We start from the raw sequence: 9097 nt of genomic DNA on the forward strand, positions 1-9097 counted from the left end.
CCAGACTGAGGATAAGCGGTATGGAAAATGAATGAATGAATGAATTTGAGGGTATGAAAAGCAAAAACTGTCAAGAGCTCACTAAAATAGAAAATGTATAATGTATAATGAAGTTCATTCAATGGATTGGCTCGATTACCCTCATCTTTTGGAATTCGTGGTCATGAATCAATATTTAATTTTCATGTTAGTCATCTAAAAAATTGCAAGGCTTCATTAGTTGACAAAACTAATTTGATATTAAAATGAGCTTTAGTCAGTGACGACTTTCAGAAGCACAAACAAAAATACATAGCAGAAACAAGGGAATATCTGACTAAGATGCATTCAGTGTTTGAAAAACTGGGCAGAAAAATAAATTAACCGTTGCTGTCTGCTAAATGGGTTCAAATGTGTGTCGCAGTTAACAATTACAAGGTCACTGATAAATTTAAATGCTCCAGAAAAAAAAGGGGAAAAAACAACAAATGGATTGATTGAACAGATTCAAAGTCCTGCTCTCCTTATTAGACTAATTTTTCAGCTGCCTGGGGTTAATTATCACACACATGTATAGCTAAACACACACACACACAGACACACACACGCACACACAACTCATGCTGTTTTTCCACTTACATCATAATTACTGCGGCAAGATTGGGAACAATCTAAAGATCTTAATATGAGGCCTTCTTCCGTCAACCAACAGCCCCACAGACACACTCGGACACGCTCACACCACAACAACATCCCCATCAATATTTTCTGCCCAAGCATCCCGGTATACGTATTTCCAAATCCCCGCGCCCTTTCCCAGGGAGGCAGCTGTTTTTCTAGATTGATTTCACTTATTTAATGGTGGCTGTACTAATGGCCCCTTGCACAAGGTTGGTGGTGTCAAAGAAACATCTCAAGAATGAGGATTGGATGGGGCGCCAGGAGATTGAGCGGGGGCTGATATTGAAGAGGGCAGAATCAAATGAGACGAGAACACAACTGAGGCACGAGTAAAAGGGTAGACAGCACATACGCAGGCGGTCTTTGCCTTTCTTGGACAAACAAGGACACTGGACAAAGCATGGAAATGAATAATTATTCCATGGACTAATTTTTCCACCATCACACAAAGACCAATCCAACTTTCATCAGCAACTGGGGTTTAGTTAGAATGAAGATCAAATGGGTATTTTTTTTGTTTTATGTTTTAACCCAATAGCTGTGAGTTTTGTAATTATATGGAATAGTCTCAATTGTGTTTAACATTTTCACTTTTAACGTCTCAGAAATATATAGGTTTTTGGACGTCTTGTAATTAAAGCTATAATATGTAACTTCTGTCACCCCATAGGCTGGAATTCAGTATTACAACAACAGAACCGTCGTGCTATGTGATTGAGGCGGCCCCTGTATGTGATGATTCTACAGCATTCTACAATATTTTTATTCTGTTTTTGAGGACAGCCAGTGGGGAAAAAAGACAGATTCTTCGGAAGAGGCAAATATTGTAAATTCCATATTATTGCTGCGTTTTGTGCATGCATTGCTTGGACATTGCTGAACTTTATTTTACGTCAGGCACGTTATTGGGCAACTAAGATGTCTTAGGGAAGATGTGTGGATTTTGTTCGCGGTCAGTTATTGTTTTTATCATCGAAGCCTGTCTTCCCATGATGAAGGGTGAGTCAGTCCCTATTATTGTTGTGTTTTTGTGCATCCAGTGTTCGGTGTGTGTATTTTATGTCAGGCACCTTGCTGGGCAGCTTAGAGGTCCTTGAAAAGCCGTTTTTATCTTTATTGCACATATTCAATTTACAAAAAAAAACAAAAACAGACAAAGAGACAACCTCAGAAAGAGCCCCAGATATGACATGAGGGGAAAAAATATGTCGCGCGCATGAACTACTACATCGTGAGCATGAACTACTACTTTGTGCGCAGGAACTACCACTTTGTGCGCACGAAATAATTATTTTATACGTACGAAGTAGTTGTTTGTGCTCACGAAATAGTTACAGGGTGTGGACGAAGTAGCAGCAGCTCCATACTGGACAGGAGGGTAAGGAAATCGAGCGCACCCTCTTTCAAAGTTGATGCGAGGCTAAACTACACAATGGACAGGGATAATGTGATCAAATTTTATTTTAGGCTGGGGATGAGGTACAAAGACATCCTGAAAAGTTCGGCATTGCAAGGAATCATTATTACCGAGAGACATTTAAATAGACTATTGCAAGCCAGGTTATTTTACCGGTGGAGGTAAGACTTGGACGCTGGGCTCGATTTTGTTGTTCGTCAACTGCAAAGCTCTGAAAGGGTTAACGGTTACCGGTGGATGTATACGAGATGTAAACAGAATAATATTGCAATACGAAAAGAAGACGTTCGAGTCATCCTCTCGCTGCTTGACCCCATCGCTTATCAAATACAGAAGTAGATTTTCCAGATTTTTTATCTACAGATGTTTCCAAATCACCATATGATATTCCATATTGCCATGTTCCTGTTGTTATTAATATTTTACAAAAAGCAAAGCTACTGTAAACTATGCCAATATAGCACCCTAGATGTTTGATTGAGATCTGTAGCATTTCATAATCAAGGACTTTTACATATTGTGTATGTCTGCAATTACATCTGATTTCAGAGTGATATTACAAATAATCTCTTTTTATGCAACCATTCAACTGCATAGGGACAGTCTAGTAACTATTTGCTTGTTAGTGAGATATATTAAATACTGTATTTGCCTCCTCCGTACACATTTCTTCACCGATTAGAACCACCACATGAAACTTGAAGTTGCAACTTCAGGTTTCAGATTCTATATTTCAACAATTCAGTTATTTCTACAGTACAGTATTTCAATTTGGATACAGATGTTCAGCATTGAAGCAGAAATTCTATAGAAAATGCCTTCTTTAATTTTGCTATATTTACTGGTCTGGCATTAAATTAGCTGTAGGCTATCTATGTGGCCAGATTGAGTCTGCATGACACACCTGCGATAATGTAAACAATACCGTCAGGGCTGCACAGTTGCAGCAGTGTACCCCAAAATAAATGTTGCTTAGGGTTCCATGTAGGCTAGCTGGGCCATATGGTGATTTTGCCATGTCAAAAGAGACACACACACCTGCATGACACAAAAAACTCTCACTTCATGTACAACATACTGTACCTTGCTTGGTAGTCTACCAACCCCTCAGCTCTACGTTAAAAGTGCCCTGATCTGTGTGCAGAGTTGCACTTCCAACAAACACACAAAGAGTAGTCTACTACTTGCTTTAACAAAGTAGCAAACATAGATCCAATCAAATAACTGCCGAAATGTAGAGTAGTAAGATATTAACTAGAACATGATAAGAAAATAAACTTACCCTGAAGCCATCGCATGTGTCTTGTAACAATTCCGTAAAAGTGCGGTCGATTTGGTTACCCTCCAGTCCAGTACGGAGCCACGGCTTTTTTAATGACTTCGTGCGCACGCTGTAACTGCACAAACTACTTCTTCGTGCGGACGAAGTAGTGGTTTGTGCACACAAATTAGTAGCTCGCTTGCACAAATTACTAATTTGTGTTTTTTTTTTTTCACGTCATGTCTGGGGCTCCGTAGTGTTGAGATTGCAGCAAAAAAAAAAAAAATCAGTTTACAGAGTAATTATTGTATGATTATTTCTGGACATAATATGTTTAGATACTTTTTTACAAATGGAAGACAAGGGGCTGCGCTCCACCGACTGCTTGGTATAATGCGTAGTTTCCAGTAAGTCATTTTCATTGCACCACCAGGTGAACCAGCGCTGGAATGTCTCCGGTACTGGGGTGAGCAGAGTGGATCCTAGATTGGACTGCTCAGATGTGGGTGAAGCTGCCTAGAAAATCTTTCTGCCTGGGTGCAAGGACTTAGCTACTGCTTCAGACACCCACTGCCTGTGTGCCAGGTTGTGATGAGGTGCTGCCAGACAGTCCTGCTCCCGTCACCATTTCCTGATCGCTGCAGGGCTTTGAATACCGAGTGTTAATGGCTTGATCAGTGGAACGCCTGTGCATCTTTTAATGTGGGGAGACTGGTGCACAGACAGCCTCCACACAGTCCTTGGCATAGAGCGGGCCAGTATCCAGTGACATGGGGGACAAGACAACTGGGGACCCGTCTTTACTGCAGCCTTTGTCCGCCCTCCCAGCCATTGTGGTGCTAATATTGCCGCCATCTTCCGCCTGGTCCCCCGTTAAGGTCTTCACTAGTTATCCATTGATGGATCTATTTGGCCATAGTTGGGGCAGTGGTTGATGGGCATCTATACATTTCCATACACCGGTGGGCCTGCATGCCACGTTTTTGGGGCCCACTGATGCTTCCCGATTCCATACAATTGAGCCTGGTACCGCGAGGTACCAGTTACCATGTGCGGCCACGAGGAGGCATGTATGGGTCTTGGCAGTGAAGAGGCTGTCTACCAGCGGAGGAGGCTTACGCACTCGGCTCCTCTTTTCACCCCTGGAAACAAAGGGCTAACGAGTGGCAGCAGCTGAAAGCAGAAGATAACAAGCAGGAGCCCCATGCAACATGCACTAACTACAAGAACTACTACTCCAACACTACTGCATTGAAAAGTTTCACATGCCCTTAGTGCAAGCACACGACACACACTACACGACACTTTAGAACCAAAAGAACCACCTCTATGGCAATAATTCAAGCAATTGAAGAAATGACTCATGCACTTGATCAGGAAAAATACACACTCGGTATCTTTGTTGATCTTAAAGAAGCTTTTGATACAATAAGTCACTCATTGGTGTTTAAAAATTTGGAAAAATAAAGAATTTGGGGAGTAGCTGGAGACTGGTTAAGAAGTTATCTAACGAGAAAGATTCAGTATATGTTGAAATGGGGCTGTATACATCAGAAAAATTGTTTGTTGTGTCCCCAAGGGGTCTGTGTTGGGGCCACAACTGTTTAATGTGTATAGAAATGATATTTTTAATGTATCTCAATGACTAAAATTCATACTTTTTGCAGATGACACAAATATGTTCTGTAGCAGTAGTAATTACAATGAGCTTTTAGATACTGTGAGCATCCATCCATTCATTTTCTGAGCCGCTTCTCCTCACTAGGGTCGCAGGCGTGCTGGAGCCTATCCCAGCTATCATCGGGCAGGAGGCGGGGTCCACCCTGAACTGGTTGCCAGCCAATCGCAGGGCACATACAAACAAACAACCATTCGCACTCACATTCACACCTACAGGCAATTTAGAGTTGCAATTAACCTACCATGCATGTTTTTGGGATGTGGGAGGAAATCAGAGTGCCCAGAGAAAACCCACGCAGGCATGGGAAGAACATGCAAACTCCACACAGGCGGGCCCGGGGTTTGAACACCGCTCCTCAGAACTGTGAGGCAGACGCTCTAATCAGTCGGCCACTGTGCCGCCTTACTAACTAAACTAAATTAAATAAAAGAGTGGCTGGACATAAAACAAATAAACTGACATAAAACAAATAAACTGTAAACTGCACATAATTGCTGGAGGTACTCTAATTGAGAATGTGAATGAGACAGAATTTTAGGAGTTATAATTGATAGCAAATTGTCTTGGAAAGCCCAAGTCAGACATAAAAAAAATAAAAATTCCAAAAAGCTTCTCAATTATAAATGAAACAATATCTTGAAGACAATATGATTTGCACACTATGTGCACCCTAGGACTCCCATATTTCATGTATTGTGTTAATTGATCCATTAATCATATTGCAGAAATGCGCTCTGTGCGTCATTCACAAATTTGGATTTGTCGAACATTCTCATAATCTGTTTATTCAGAATTGCTAAAATAAATTGCTAAAAATTATTTACCTTGTAAATTATAGCACATCAATAATCCTGTTTAAAAAATAAATAGATAAACTATCCTACATCTACTTTGCAATAAGTGAAAAAGCCCATAATTTGAGAGGATATGGAGACCAAAGGTTCGAACTTTTTGTGTGTCTGTATGTAGTGTGAAATTTTGGAACAGTCTGGATATGCAACACAAGCAATGCCAAAATATTCATAGATTTAAACTGTCATATAAACATATCATCTGGTCTCTGTAGAGGGAGATAGAGACTGTCTAGTGATTGCTTGTGCTTTGTTCCTTACCATTGTTGGTATATGTCTTTTATTATTGCTGGTATAGTTGTTTTATACCACCGTTGGCATGTCCTATACAGTATTCTACCATCACCTTTCTTACCATTGCTGGTATGAAAATATTGTTACAATGTAACAGTCTCTGTCTTTTGCTTATAGTAATGCCACCATGAAATAACCTTTTGTCATTTTAGTTATTGATTTGTGAAATATTGTTCTATATTAATGTGTGTAACAGTCATTCATAAATGAATACATTAATACATATAAAACATTTATGTTTTCACATTTAACAATACATTTCTGCTCTATCAGTAAGTACTTAGTTTGTGGTTAGATCTTCTATTGTGTTTATATAAATGAGAAATGGGGGTGGGATTTAAGTTTTTCTTCTTCACACTCCCTCTCAGACATAAATGAAAACTTTTTCTTCTTGCTTTTGCATGGTGGCCTTCTTTTGTTGGTATATATGAAACTAGTTAGAGGAAGTAATTAATCTCCTTAGTCTTCATTGTGAAATGCCTTTGCCTGAAAAAAATGAATAAAAACGTAAAGGTTGGTGACCACGTACTGTGCTGGAAAAATATCTTAATTTATTAATTATTACTCAGCTTCCATTACATTATACAGTAGTCCATTACAAAAATATCTTTTGTCGTTCAACCCCTACCAGTAATATGTATTGTACTGAATTGGATTGAAGTTGCTGTGGTATTATGTTTATGTTGTAAAATGTTTGCAGTGAAATTTAAAGACGTGGGGATGCATATTGAAAAAGATCGTTAGGTATCTAATATGTAAATAACATTTGATGTATTCAGCCTGATTATAGTCAAATACTATAAGCCACAGCATGGCTTCATAATAAAGACTGAGTTACAGACCAAATCACCAAGTTGATATACTGACAGTCTTACAGATAATCTTGCAAGCTGCAAGCAGTAGTGCAGAACAGGCTGTCATTGGCTTCTAGCTGTTCAACGCCTACAACAAGGTGCAGCCAACCATGCATTAGATCTCACATTGCAAATAAATGGAACTTGTACATTCCAGTAATGGACACATCAAGCCATATGAGGGTCATTGTCTGCAAGTGGAGTACAAATAAAATATTTTCAAATGATCAATTCCTTGGATGTGCTTACATCAATAGTTCAGATTAAATATTTAAATCTAAAAGCATGTATGCAAATGTCATCAAAGCAATGTCCATATGATTTAAGAATGCCTTCCCACTCATATCTTCATACACACCAATGGTGTTTTTAAAGTAGAAAGGAATACAAAAAGTATGTCCACATTAAAATGCATCAAGAGAGTAAAACTGCATGCAAAATAAACATAAGATGTCAGGAAATTTTGAAGTGAGAAGCCCAGAAATAGTCCGGAAAAGACAATGTAACAAAGGAAAATTGAAAAAAAAAAAGTGTTGCTATTCCAAAATATCTCACTTGAATTTAAAGTTAACAAAAAAAATTCAGAAGAGTCTGTTTTGGATTCACTTTACAGGAGGAAAAACACAATAAATATAGGCAGTGGCATGGTTTATATGAGGTTATACAGAGATGTACTGCAACATCTCACATTGAGATTTTTAATCATTCATTCTCTTGTGTGTCCCAACACATTTGTCTTTAACAACCAGCCAGTATCTTGCCATTTCTATTTGGGCTGATAGACAATGTACTTAATGCTTTGACATTAATTACTGGTAAACATTCAGCCTTACTCTATGCAATAAATGCACACAGTAGCATTTTTTAATCGGCATTGTAGCCTAAAGCAACTTTCATACCACAGGGGACTTGTCCAGTCAATACTGGGCTGACATTTTGAAGTCATAACAATCTTGCTGAACCCACAGCTGACAGAAAGTATCTACTCAGCTCAGAAACTACTATCCTATGCCCAATTTATGTTCACCTGATTTGTATATTCAATGTATTCATTTGAAAAACAAAAAACAAAAACAAAACCTACAGTATATGTACTATAATGGGACATCCATATACAGTAGAAATGTATGTACATACCCTATCATAATGGCATCAGCAATGAGCTAAAGAAAATTGTAATGATTACAACATAACTAGAATTTAAGGGTTTATTGTCAATTAGACAGGCTCAAAGTAAGGTTAGCTAAATTAGTTGCACAACTTGTTTTAATGCCGGCATCCATTTTCTATATCTTTAGAGATTATCCCAGTTGACTGTATGAGAGGCTTGGTACACCCTGGACTGGTCCACAGTAAATTGCAGGGCACATATAGACACGTAAGCATTCATACTCACATCCACACCTAAAGACAATTTAGAGCCTTTCATGAACATTCATGTTTTTGGAATGTGGGAGAAAACTGGAGTATCCGGAAAACCCACAGTAACCCTAACCCTAACCCACAGTATGGGAAGAACATGCAAACTCACACAGGAAGGTTAGAGGCTGGATTATAATTATCAACTCTGTGTCATGTGTGTGTGTGTGTTCCGGGTTTTGTCTTCCCCCCTGTTTCACACACACCTGCTCCTGTGAGCATCTTCACCACCTGTGCCTCGTTCACCCTAATTACCTATTGTATTTAACCTCGTGTCTCATTCCCTCTCGTTGCCAGTTCGTTGTACCTTGTCGTCGCGTTCCAGCATTCCTTGTTTCCACGTCACAGACTCAGTAAGACTTGACCCTGTTCCGATTATCGACCTTGCCTCCTTTCCTCATGTCTTTTGGATACTGTTGCCTTTCTTGGATTGCCTGCCTCTGTACCGACCTATGCCCGTCTATTAAACCTCTCTTTTTGGAAACTGTCCATTTGTTTTGGAGTCGTGCATTTTTGGGTCCTATCCTCTGTTCCGTTCATGACACTCTGGACTGTGCTTTTATATCATTCAATTAAATAGCTAAGTGCAACGATGCTAAAATGTTGCTTTTGCTGTAGATTCATTGAATATTTGTTGGTTGCACAATCTGGAGCCATGAA

At 39.2% G+C, this 9097-nt stretch overlaps 1 long non-coding RNA gene across 1 annotated transcript; it reads left to right on the forward strand.

The window, feature by feature from the left end:
• The first annotated feature begins 929 nt into the window (after window positions 1-929).
• Window positions 930-6688, forward strand: LOC133472225 (uncharacterized). Its single transcript, XR_009786647.1, has 2 exons — window positions 930-1659; window positions 3772-6688. It is a non-coding gene; the product is annotated as an uncharacterized LOC133472225 (long non-coding RNA).
• The last annotated feature ends 2409 nt before the right edge of the window (window positions 6689-9097 follow it).

This window comes from Phyllopteryx taeniolatus, chromosome 2 (assembly GCF_024500385.1).
Source record: "Phyllopteryx taeniolatus isolate TA_2022b chromosome 2, UOR_Ptae_1.2, whole genome shotgun sequence".
Taxonomy (NCBI): domain Eukaryota; kingdom Metazoa; phylum Chordata; class Actinopteri; order Syngnathiformes; family Syngnathidae; genus Phyllopteryx; species Phyllopteryx taeniolatus.